The sequence below is a fragment of the Delphinapterus leucas genome, chromosome 1, assembly GCF_059928025.1.
Source record: "Delphinapterus leucas isolate spDelLeu-1000000601 "Yukka" chromosome 1, BTC_Dleu_Yukka2, whole genome shotgun sequence".
Classification (NCBI taxonomy): Eukaryota; Metazoa; Chordata; class Mammalia; order Artiodactyla; family Monodontidae; genus Delphinapterus; species Delphinapterus leucas.
The window spans coordinates 33,435,825-33,449,743 of NC_143129.1; the positions used below are offsets into that span (position 1 = coordinate 33,435,825).

The 13,919-nt window shown below is 34.2% G+C and overlaps 1 protein-coding gene across 2 annotated transcripts in view; it reads left to right on the forward strand.

Moving 5' to 3' along the window:
* The window catches only part of AKT3 (AKT serine/threonine kinase 3), a 320,125-nt gene that overhangs the window by 20,466 nt on the left and 285,740 nt on the right, over window positions 1–13,919 (forward strand). The gene's annotated exons all lie outside the window — the stretch shown is intronic.

Here is a 13,919-nt window from a genome sequence, read left to right on the forward strand (position 1 = left end):
TTTTTGTGCTTAGGAACACTTGACAGCACTTTAGCGCTTCTTTTGTGGGTCATTTTAAACAGTGAAATCATTAACAAAAAGCAGAAAAGTGTGAAAATTGGGGCACTAAGTATACTGTGGAAAGGACACTTGTTTACAGTCGGAGAGCTGAAGCAAGAAGGCAGCATCGCCTTTTTCAATTTCACCTGGTGGTTCAATTTTTTTGCAGGTCTGTTCTGTGTGTCTGGAAATAGCTGCAAGAGCACCCAGTGTATTGATTTTTGAATTACAAGTAAATTTTAGTGAGTAGACAAATTTACAAATCAGAATCCTGGAATAATGAGAATAGACTTTGTATACTCAACATTGTATTTGAAAATTATTGGTAGAAATACGAAGCCTTGAATAATGTTTTCTTCTCTCTGAGGGGATTTGATTTTGTATCTGCCAGATGCCTTGGAGGCATTAGCAATCTAGGGAACACCTTAAATTAAGTTCAAGTCTTGAGGTTTGCTGGTCCACTCAGATGTCATGAAGCTAGACTGCAGATCTATGTAAGATCTAGTTTATTTTTTGGTTTTCCACTACCATCAGCGAGTAATCATTGTGATTCCAGCTTAGCATGGGAGTTAGTTTATCAGTCTTCCTTTTGTCTGACATTTAAAATTATTCTTGGTGGAGTATCCAGCTGAATTACCTAATCTCACATTTACAAAAGTAGAACCTCCCTTCCTTTTTCTCTTCTTAATTTCTTCTGCCTTCTCATGATTTTCACATTTCTGTCTCCCTCTTTCCCTTCTTTTGTGTTTTCTTTCATATTTGAAGCATTTGCTATAATTGTTATAAGATTGAATAAATGTTCTCAGTTAAGTACATTTTTTAGATTTACACTAAGATTTGGTCTTCACACTACTTTAGTAATACTGGAAATAAATTAACTGATTTAAAAAAAAATGAAACCTGGGAGTTGGAACAAGACCTTGATTTTTTTACTTCTGTTTTTTGCCCTTTTAAAAAAAATAATTTGTGAAGTGAATCCTCAGCCTTCATATTATTTTGGAAAGAAACGGTGTATAACATGACTTCTTTGTTTTCATTTAGGTTTTTATTGTATTTTATAATAGATGACTGGCTATTGTGGAGAAGTTAAATTTGATTAACATTACCCTCTTGTCAAAACCATCTTTGTCCCCCTTTATTGTATTTTCTAGCAATAGCCTCAGTGATCCTGCTAAAACTTAAGTCAGATGATGTGGCTTCCCACATCATGACTTCCCATCTCAGTGAAAGCCGGAGTCCCTTCTGGGAAGGCTCTAGGTGATCTGGAGCTCCTCATTACCTCTCTAACCTTGTTCTTACTAGTCCCTCCCTTGTTCTTCAGCTCTTCATGCTCTAACCATTCCAGCTTTTTTGTGTTCCTGGAACATGTTAGGTATGTTTCCATCTCAAAGCCTTGCTGTTCTCTATGTCAAGAAGACTCTTCCCCCAGATATCTGCATCTAGCTTCCTTGTATCTTTTCAATTTTCCTTAAAAGTAACCTTCTCAGTGACAACTGTCCTGGGTTACCGTATCTAAAACTTTAGCTCCCCCATCCCCTCCAAACTCTTTATATTCCTTCCTTCACTGTTTTATGTTTTTCTCCTTAGCACTTATCAGTATCTAACATTTTATGTATTCATTTCCCCCCCATCAAAATATAAACTTCATGAAAGCAGTGATTTTTGTCCACTTTTTCCTACTATGTTCCCAGTGCCTGTCATGGAATAGGGTACTCAATATTTGTTGAGTGAATAACATATGAATGAAATTTATTACTAGAACCTATTTAAATAAGATAAATCTATATCAAAATGCAAATAAGGAACACAAATGTAAAAACCTTCACATTTTATGTATTTTTTATTTGTATTTTGAAATAATTTCAAACTTACAGAAAAGTTGGAACAATAACTCAGGTTTTTTTTCCTGATCCATTTGAGTATAAGATGCTCCATTACCCTTCAATACCTTGGTGAATTTTTCTTACAAACAAGGGCATTCTACGTGAGAAGAGTATAACTATGAAGAAATTAATACTGATACATCAGTCACTACCATTTAATCCTCAATGTCTCCATCATTTTTTGAACACATGTTTACTATGTGCACAAGATGGTCTAGGCTCATCTTGCAATACCCCTACCCTAGCTCTGGGATCAGTGTGCTCCAAGGAATCATTTTTGTGTAGAGAATGATGTTTAGAACCTAAAATATGGATAGTAGTTTTGTTCGTTGTATTGGGTGCCACTGTTCTCAGGCCCTTTCAGTACATAATCAGGAAGTGTGTGTGTGTGTGTGTGTGTGTGTGTGTGTGTGTGTGTGTGTGTACGTACATATAGGTATATATGTATACATATCTGTGTAGGTATGTATATATACATTTATATGTATATTAATTTCTGTTATATCACTATCTCAATTCCTGCTTAATACTGCAGAGTTCCTTGTAGTTTGGCCTTTCTATATTTATAATTTGCAGTGAGAAACTAGGTCCAATTATCTTCAATATGTTACTTATTTGATGATTTCCTCTGTGTAACTAATCTATTTTGATAAGTCTTATAAGAACTTTTATTCTGGTCTTTATGAACATTGTTTGCTATATCCTGAACTTATCTAATGGCTGACCTAAAGCAAAGCTTGTTGTAATAAAATTAGACTATACTTCATAAGAAAATGGTGTGGCGAATTCTGAGAGTTTTCTTTATAATTAATAATTCTGATAACATAGAGAACATGATTAACATGCAGCTCATTTAACTAATAAAAACTATTTTTAGCTCGTTAGCCAATCTATCAATATATTAGTAATTAGAGCATTTCAAATTCATACTTTAATGTTTAATTTCTAGTCTCATGTGAGTTTACAGATGTGACAAAAGGGAGGCAAGGAGCAAGAAGGAGCCAGTATGAGAATTAGTAAAGGGTCTTGAGTGATGTGTTTATTCATTAACTTGGCAAATATTTATTGATTATCTCATGTGCATCAAACACTGTTCCCCTGGGAAGGTTGTCTCTTTTGAGTCAAAATAGACAAACTTTTTACCCTCATAGAATAGAGTTTCTCAACCTTAGCACTTTTGGACCAGGTAATTCTTTGTTATAGGAGGCTGTCTTGTGCATTGTAAGATGTTTAGCAGCATCCCTGGTTTCTACCCACTAGATACCAGCAGCCTGCCTCTACTCCCCGCCCCCGCTTCCCGGCCCAGTTTGCAATAACCAAAAATGTCTCTAGATATTCCCAAATGTCCACCAGGGGTGGGGAGCAAAATCACTACTCCTGGTTAAGTGCTGCTGATCACAGAACTTAAAATCAAGTGCAGACACAGATATTAAACAGGTAATCATTCAAATATATGTATTTATTTATTATAAATATTTATATATATTCAGTGATATATATAATTATCAACTGTGATAAATGCTAATTAAGAAAAGTACAGAGAGCCAAGAAAAAGATTACTCCATACTGAAAACAGATGAAAGTTTTTATTGATTATATATTAGGTACTTGATGTAAGAAAATAAATGGTCTTTAAGGGTAGGCTGGCTATATAATGAGTCATACAAAATAGGAGGCTTTTAGGAGTATAAGAGTGTACTGTTAATAACCTAGTTGGAACAACAAGTAGAAATAAGGCAGCTCGTACATGAGGACTTCACAATCTAATTCCAAGCTTCTATAATCTACTCTGGGAAAAAGACCAATATATGAAACAAGTAGAGAATAATTCAAGGACATATATTAATTAAGTACTAAACTTTGTCATATGTTAATGTAAGAGGTGGTTCATTGTTATTTCTCCATTTTGACTTTACGAAGGCTTCATGAAGGAAGCTGGGATTCCAAGTCTTTAATTTAGTACTTGAGGTTCTCTCTAACATGACTCAACTGTAAGAACTGTTTTCAGTTCTTACACGCTGCTACATAATTTCCTAACCTGTTGAAGAGTTTGAACTTCATGTAGCAGATAATAGAGAACTGCTGGAGAGTCTTGAAGAATGTAACATGATGAAATGGTTATCTGCTCTGGAAGAAACCATTCCTTTTTATGCCAGCCTTGATTGTATCAACATTGGGTTATCAAAGAACAATATTATGTAACTATCAAGTATGTATATTGAAAGAAAAAAAATTTCTTAAACCAAATATCTCTGTTTTTTATAAAAAACTGATCTCCAAGGATTCTTTTATCAACTCATCTTCATATTCCCTGGTTTTCTTTATTAAACATTGCTTATATTTTAATTCCTTATACTACTTAAGGCGCCATAAATGATAACTTTTAAGTTAGTGGCCAAGGTATTTAAAACTAAATTATCTTTTAAAAGGTTTAGGCATGGCTTTTCACCTACTCCTTTAAATCTGTTTGCATTCTTTTTGTTGCCTTGCTGAGATCAGGGGTCGGTGTAGGAAAGATCGTAAACTTTGAAATATGGAGCATTTGGGGAAGTTAAGGCCGGTCAAGATGGTACAACATGATGGAAAAGGCATGAAAACCTTGAAACTTACAGAAATAACAGCAGAATGTGGGAGAAAAATATGTTTTGGGAAAAGGATGCAGGAATTATGTCGAAGGTACACTTGCCCATTTTGAATATTTGCTTACTGCCAATTTTGTGCCTGGGAAGAGGGATAAAAACTTTAACTTCCCTTTCCCCACCCTTCCATTTGAAGGACCTTGATTTAAGACTGGTTTAGTTGGTACCGGTTAGTGGTATTTAACCAAGTTAAATAGACCTTTGTGATGACATCCTCAAATATAATGACTATTTATAGCATTGTTCTCTGAAACAAAGCATTCAGAGTACCCACAACCTACCCCTGAAATTAAAAGAGTACAAGACCACTTAGAAACCTGCAAAGTGTTTCTGATATTAAAAAGTTTAAAGTCAATATATTGAGTTTGAAAAAATAAAATAAAAAGTTGAAAACACCAAATCTAATACTTGTGTGTAATTGAAATGAGGTTTTTTAGAAAATTAAATTTGGCAAATGATTAATCCTTAATAAGGATTAATTAGTTTGTCTATTTTAGGGAAAAATTAATTTAACAAACCTATTATTATGTGAAATTTACGTAATGAACATGGACAGTACATAATTTCTGTAACATTTATAGCATCAACTACAGAAAAGGCTGAATTAGTATCATCAAATACAAAGAACATTTATTTCAGAATCAAAGCTATTTGTAAAGCACTGCTCATGGTCACTATAATTAACTCAACATTTCAGGGCTATTTAAAATGCCATGCCGTATCACTTTACTAGATACACCTTTCAGGTGCTTATGTGCTTCATTTTGGATAAGTATCACTTTTTTTGTACCTTCCCATGTTGCGTAGATTTTTTTCTTAGTTGAAAATATTCTCTCATCTGGTGACTTCTGGTTTCGTACCAAAAGTAAAGAAACTTGTAGTTATATTAAATAATAATACAGAGGTCACCCAAAAAGCACTGTTACAGACTCTATACACAGCGTTAGCCCTGGCTCAGCCGCTGGTTGTGATTAGCCAGCCAGGCTTCTATAAGTAAGTTCTCCCACCTTTCCCTGGAGGCAGTGGAGTCTTGGTTGGGTGGAATATCAGTGTGAATAGCAGATTGGCTTAGCAGTTGTAGGCCCCTAGGCTGAAGTTTCTAGAGGCTAGCCAACCTCCTGAAACCTCCTTGATACCTAGGAACTTAGCTTTTACTACCTATCTAGGTCCTGCTTTTCTGTGTCCCCCCCCCCCGCCCCCCCACAACCCTTTTCCTCCCAGCCCCATTCCCCTGTGGGCTGGATACTGTTTCAGTTCTTCCATGTATACCTCAGGCCTGTTCCTGTAGACAAAAGTTCATTCTGCAATAAACGTTTCTGCCTTCTCCACTTTGCATTTCTGAGTTGGATCCCCCATGTACCTCTCAGATCAACAAAGCACCATTCTCCCTTCAACAGTGAACAAGGGCACATAGCAGAATATCCTGTCTTTCTCTTAAGTAGGCTAAGGAGAAAAAGAAAACTACAAAACAAAAACAAAGACTGTATCATTTTAAAAGATGCAAATAGCACTGCCCCCTCCAAAACAAAGGAAATGAGAGTGTATCATATATATAAAATTTAGATATAATTGTATTTCTTAGAGGATTACTCATTTAAGCTTTCTTAAATGAGTAATAAATCCAAATCCAAACATTGGGTGGAAAAGTCCAACTTATTTATAATTGCTTTAGATACACTTTAAAAGTTCTGTCACATGAATGGGTCTTGGTATTTGCCTTGTGGCAAATGTCACGTTATATTGATAGAAGTTGCATAGCTACTTAAAATGTATTGTTCTTCATGATTCTGTGGTAATAATTTTCTAGAAGTTCTTTTTTCCCTTTAGTAGTCTTTCTTTGAGAAACATTTAAAAAATGTATGTCTGCTTTGATGTAAATTAGAGTTGTGACATATTATAGAGCAATTTTCACAAGTAAATTGGGTCAGGTAGCTCAGAATTAATAATCTTTTTTTCTGAAACATTAACTCATTTCCTATATGTGTTTATAACCTAGTAGTGTGTGAGTACCAGCAACTAAAACAAAAGGAAGTTTTCTTTTTTTAAAGTAATTTAAAAATATGATTTTATTATTTCTTAGCAGTAAATTATTAGACAGCCTTAATCAATAGTGTTTAGTAAGAACCAAATGTGTAAAGGGTAGTATGTTTAGAAATAACCCCAATTGGAAGACAAGGACATTGAACTTGCTGTCCTTGTAAAATACAGTGTGTGTGTGTGTGTGTGTGTGTGTCTGTGTGAGTGGGAGAGAGGGCAAGGAAGGGAGGGCTGGAGGAAAGGAGAGGGGTAGGTTAGGGGGTGCATATAGTAGTTGCAAGTAACCATTATGGTGTGAAATTAAAAAGACTTAGGACACATCTAAAGATGACAAAATATATGTTAATGCAATATAAAATTCGGTTTATTAGAGATGAATGAATTATGATTGGAAATAATTGGGGTAAGTTTAAATGAAGGAGGTTTAAAGCAGTGTTTTGAAGGAGGGAAGGCAGATTAGCAGAATGTGAATTTGAGCTAAGTTCATGGGCAAATTAATTTCCACTTACTAACCGAACCACTTTATTCATAGAAACAATACTTTGCCTCTTTATATTGAAGTATATGGGAGGCCATATTGCATTTGGGCAATATGAGAAGATGTAGGCAGGGAAAGATTTTTGAAGGAGTGGAAAAGATACAAAGATTGCTGTGCCATAGAAGCCAAGTGAGAGCAATTATCACAACATCATGTATGGATTTAAGAATGAGGCCCGAAAAGAGGTCACTGATGGCCTCATTAGTGACCTTCTAGAGACCAGTTTCAATAGAGTAGTGATGATAAGCAAATTACAGGGAGTTGAAGAGTGAATAGATATTGAAGAAATGGAGAAAGTCACTATAAATTATTCTTTTGAGTTATTTTTTGACAAAAGGAAAGAAAACAGATTGCAGCAGGTCAGAGGCAGATGATGTTAGAATGGGGTGAGCATGTTCATAGGTTATAGGGAAAGAGTCAAAATGCAGAGTGAAATTCTGAAGATTCAAGAGAGATATAATCACTGACATAACAAAATGTATATAGATAACAATAAAAATGGGACACAAGAACGGGATAGCCCTTGAAAAGGAGGATGTATATGGCCTCCTTTGAAATAAAGAAAGAGGGTATTCCAAATAAAGAGACTATTTCAAATGGAGAATTGAGAAGTTGAGATTATTTACATTCTGTAATTTCCATGTTTTCTAGGAAGTAAGTTTATTATAGAATAAGAGAGATGGCATTTGAAGGAGATGGTTTTGAATAAAGAAGATGTCTGCTTTTGGTAAATAATCATCTGTCAATTTGACTTGTTAGATGGTCAAGTCAACTAACGATGAGTTAACTTCCCAAGGTTACATGAATTACAGTGTATTCCTTTGGCTTAGCTTCATGAATTAATGTACTATTACTCAGAACAATTACACAGAAAATAGATTGGATAGTATACCAAGGGTGGAGATTGATAAAATGTGTGCAGTAAAAGAAAAAGTAGATGAGAAAAATATAGGCTGACCAAGGATTCCATAAAGACAAATGAGTAAGGGTAGAAGGGAACTTGTAGACAGGGAAACTAGGGAGAGAATGAAGGACTAGAAATGGTAAGTAAAAGGAAGAAGTTCAGTGAGAGTGGGGAAATGGAATATTAGCTTAAAATACTAACGGTAGAGTAGTTTATTCCTTCAGCAGTATTTGAGTGCCCACCGTTTCCTGGGCACTGTTCATAGTAGTTTCTTACAAGAGATGGAAGTACCAAATAGGTACTGTTCAACAGAGTTGCCACTAGATGTCACTCTGACTCATGTGGCAAGTCTAAACTTGACACTCCTCAAGATACAGGGCTTTAAAAGTCAGACGTACATAAGTAGGCAATCTTTACAAGTTTACGAAGATTGATTCGTTCTAATTCAGGTATCTTATTTGTACAGCTACATCCAGAGAAAACCTCCTTTAGAACAAAAACAAACCCTGAAAATTTCATGTGATTAATACTGTCTTTGCATTGTTGATTTATTTTTACTATGTTAATCACACTTAAATAGTAGTATTCCTCTAGTGAGCTTTAAATTTTTCTGAAATCCTACACCAGAGTTTGTGCAGGTATTTTCTTTTCTTAATACTGTTTTTAGTTGTTTGCTAGATTGGTTGTGGTTTTATAGGGATGAATGAGTTTTTATAAGGACTAATGAAGCTTCTTGTTACTAACTGTTCAAGATTGTGCATGTCTATACTATACTGTGAGTGTGAAGTTTTGCTTGTGTGGCCTTTCTGTTCTCAACTCTAAGGAAGCACACAGTATCTATTCAGCGTATTAAAAAAAAATCTCATTCTTGTTTTCTATCCCAACCAGATAGGATCACCAAGTAGTTTTGCTTCCTTGTCTTCATGTTCAAATAAAGGAGTCATGTTTAGAAAGCTTGTCAGACTTCCTGCCTACCCACAAGATTTTCCAACTTGGTTCTTTCAAAACCTCTGAACAATCTTGGACAGCTTTGCAATATGATTATTTAAACAAGCATGCAAAAAACAGACAAACTGACAAATGATGTTGACTTTCCCAGAAATACATATATAAACAATACCCAGGCACACTGTATATGTTATAGGATCTGTTTATGTTCTTATGTTTTCATTTATGTTAATTTTTCTTCATTAGACTGAAGAGCCTGAGGAGACATTGCTTGAACCATTGGGTCTCAGTATAAACAATTTGAAAACCATTATAGTAGAAAAAGCATAGTGTCACACTTTCTGCATATGATATGCCTAACCATATATCCCAGTGCTTTTTACATAACCCATTTTATTGCTGGCCCTTAGTTACTTGTGATCCATTATGATCTTAAATGATTTTTAGCCATGTTTGCAAAAAATCAATACTATGTCTTAAGTATGCTGTTTTAAATTTCTCTCTTTTGAATTTTGTGTTTATGGACAAAGTCAGTTTATATTTTAAGGTGATTTTCTGTGGTACTTCCCAATGTAATATTAATACTTTCATTTGGAAAGGTAACTGTTTGCTAACATCATTAATGGTCTATATAAAAACAAGTATTAATCAGGAGAGCCCTTTGCATCAAGGGGCCAGGAACAGAACTTGTGGCACAGACTTGGTAAGCTGCAAAGAAGGAAACAAATACATTATTTGGAATAACTGGAAATAGGCAGAAGATGCAACTGCAACTTGCTTTGAGCATTTTACAAAAGACTTTTCCTTGACTAGAAAAATATTTACTGTTTCATTGGTTCTTAAGACCAGATGTTGTTAGGTAATATTTTGGTCTATTAAGTGAAGATATCTTCCTTTAATCTCTAAATGTCTCTTGAAAAAAAAACTTATTTTGCTTTTTGGACAGGTAAACATGAACATTGCATTTACTGAATTATACTAGGTAGAATGGTAAAACAGGAAAGGAGGTCAGTAAAAACTTCCCAGCAGTTGCATCATAATTTTGCTTTCTCAAAATTATGTTGAATTAATCTTTATGAGTTATAGCCTCTATGGTAAAAAAAAAAAAAAGCATTCAGCTATGATGCAGCAATGCTCCATTAATGAAATTCCTCTGGGAATTTTTCTATAACCACTTTTTTATTCTTAAATTCACTTTGCCATATAATTTTCAAAATAAAACTTTTTTCTGACATTTATATTGGAATATAAAAAGTAAGTTCATTTCTTTGGGGCTTTACAGTGGAAATATTATATATTCCTTTTTAGGAATATATTCCTTTGTTGTACTGAGAATAATAAGTTTATTTAGATAATGGCCATCTATGCTCTCTATCTCTAATCCCTAAAGGCCTTAACCTCCATTAGGAACAAATGTAGATTTTTGTTTGCTTGAAATAGCTTTCTAAGCATGTAAAAACTCTTTCGACATCATTATTTAGGGGCTCCCATCCTCCCAGTGGAATCACAGCCTAATACAAAAACTTTGCAGCTGGTGAGCTCCCAAAGCCCCTTTTGATGATTGTTTTTAAGCTCAGCATGGCAGCTTGCAGTTATTCCTTTCCTGTACTGGTACCCCCCCCACCCCCCCTCAGCCCACTGCCATGTTCATGTTCTTCTAGACGATAAGAATTCTCCAGTGGTAAAATACAGGGCTGAAAATTTTTGATGCCTTCTTCATTCTCTGTTCCTCCTAATTCTTTTCCGTTCATAAAGTTTACTGGAGATTTTCAAGGGAAAGAGCTTGTGACTGCTCTCTGTCTCTCTTTCTCTGTGTCTTCTCTGATGCCTTACTGTCTTAAACTCATTTATTAAATTAAGTAATATGTATATCGACAGGCAGTAAGTATCCAGAGGTTATGGGATTCCTCCTCTTCTCAGTAAAGTGTTAGGAATCAGAGATTCAGTCTGCAGTTCTGACTATGGCTTAGTTATCAAACTTTGAAGTTTCATCTCTTATTATGTTCTCTGTTGAAAAAAATAAGGGTACAGATAACCCAAGCAAGTGGCAGTTAATGACTTAATTCCCTGTCTCTAAAGTTTTTTTTGTTTTGCTTAGCTAGCTTTATCATCTATAGGCTTGTATTGGTATTATTTAGAGAAAAAAATATCACTCAAGATAAATCATGTTTAGCTCATTGAAATGTAAAGACAGAATACATTTTAATTGAATAATTAAATAGGGTGTGATTCAGATATTATGAAATATATAACACAGCTGTAATTGAGAGATCTAAAAAGACATGGAACTGATAGGCCAAGTTAGAGATGGATGTTAGACTACTGAAAAAAAAGATACAGAGAGAAAGTTTGAATATAAAGTACTACCTATATTTGAATTTAGTAAAATAAGTGTTGAACTAGGGAAATAGAAACAAAGCAAAGTGAAAAACTGTTCAGTGAAAGATCTTTTCGTTTTGGTTCCACACTGGGAATTTGTGCTTTTGCAGTTCGTTGATAATGTGTATTAAAGTTATGTTTCAGAGTTAATGCAGATTTTGCTAAATTAATTTTTTGCAGGTCTACATAATACATTTTTAAACTGATACATAATTGACATACAATATTTTATTAATTTCAGGTGTACAACATAATGATTTGTTATTTGTATATATTGTGAAATGATCACTACAGTAAGTTTAATGCATTGTTTCTTTGAAAGCTATTTTCAAGATAAATATTATTGAGTACTGTTGATGCTTATTTTATATAATTAGTATATGTCTTGAATTCACTAAACCCAACTTCAAAGGCATCTTCTAGGAAATCCCTAGAAGTAGTAAAATCTCCATTCCTAGTACCAGTGATCAGATGGGCAGGAGAATAGTCCAGAGGTGAGATTAATAATCTGTCATTCAGGAGAGCAGAGTACTAATATCATCTATTGCCACCAAATTACTTTACCTGTTTTTTGTAAAATAAGAGGGATTGACCTAAATCATCTCAAAAATTCCTGCATGTTTTAGCATAGTGTGATATTTTAAAATCAATGTTTTTAGTGTTGTGTTTCATTTTATTATATAGATATGCCCCATACTTCAGTTTTAGAACTAAGATCTTGAACAAGATCATTACAAGAAATTAGAAAACCTCTCCCATTACTTGCAAAAGAAATATCTTTTTGAGAAAATAATAAACATATATATTTTAATTCATAAGGACTAATAAGTATAGTTATCGCAAATGAGATCCCCACATGGTGACAAGAATAGCCATTTCAAAAATTACCATTGAATATAGTAAGGAATATTGGAACTAATACATCATGGTGTAAAATATAGTAAATCAGGAGATTCTATTTCTTTTACCAGTAGTAATTTTCTGAGGTAAATTTTTCATTAGGGTATGAGATACATACAGAAAAGTAAAAGAATCATAAGAGAGAGAGAGAAAAAAAAGAGAATCATACGAGAACCCCTCTGAATTTTCAGAGTGAGCACACCATGTAACTAGCATCCATACAAAAACACAGAACATTACCAGCACCTTCTACGTTTTCACCTGCTGTCCCTCTAGTCACTATCCTCCACGACGCTAATAGGATGGCTTCTGCACCACAGATTTCTTTTGCCTGCTTTTGAATGTGGAGTCCTGTGGTGTTGTTTCTTTTTATGTTTGTTAAGAGTTCATCCATGTTGTTGCGTATAACATTAGTTCTCTCATGCCAATTGCTATATAATGTTTCCATTGTATGACTATACCACAGTTTATTTATCTGTTCGATTGTTGGATATTTGGATTTTTAAAAATTTTTTGCTATATGTCTTTCAGTATGCTATAGACACACTTCTGTTGAGTATATACCTAGAAGTTGGACTGCTGGACCACAGTATATGCTTATGTTCAGCTTTTGTAGATACTGTTAGATACCTTCCTGAAGGATTGGGTTTTTTTTACATTCTCATCAGCAGTTTATGAGTTCCATTTGTTCTGTATCTTCACCAACACTTGAGATTGTCTGTCTTTTTAATTTTAGTCTTTCTGTTGGATATATAGTGATATGGCATTGTGGTTTTAATTTGCTTTTCCCCGATGACTACTGAAGTCGTTGAGCCCCTTTCTTACGTTTGCTATTCATGTGGAGAACTAAAATAATTTTATGACACTGCATCGAAAAAAAATTAAACTTATGTTAAGAAGGGGCATTGTAAATTAGATATTATATAAAACATTTGGCATAATCACTTGTTCTACCTCTTTGTTAAATTGTGAAATGCTTTGAAAATCTTTTCTAACTTAACAAAACATTCTCTGTATTTCAAACCATAAAGTTAATTTCAAATGCTTATCTTCTAAGTGTTCTTAAAACTAATTATTGATACCAGTTTTGGGAAAAAGCTATCAAAATGAAGTAGTTTAAACAAACAGTATAATTTTTGTGGGTTTTTTTTTGCACCAGAAGAAAAATACTAGACTTTGTAGAGAGTGTAATTTAAAGTTGATCTATCTAACTAATTTTAGTTTTAGTGGCCAATTACATAAAGCCTTATCTTCTAACACAGAGTTTGAAATTTCTTTGAGCAGTATTTTAGAGCTATGTTTCTGAGGTAGAGACCGACTTTTCCATGTGCTCCTACATTTTCTACCTTTCCATGTAATTATATTGGATACATATGACTAGTTTCTGGCCAGTGGACTGTGTGCAAAAATATTGTGTCACTTCTGGGCTGAGGCAGTGTACCTCCTCCCTTGATCTTTTCTCTTGCTATGGTGACTTTGAAGGCTATGTACTCCAAAGTCTCTGTAGTAAGCCAGCCAGCTCTGGTCTGTTGTAGCAGTCAGGGTTAAGTAACCTAATACAGTTTGAATTCAGTAAATGTGTGTGTGTGTGTGTGTGTGTGTGTGTGTGTGTGTATATATATATATATATATATATATATATATATTTAGAA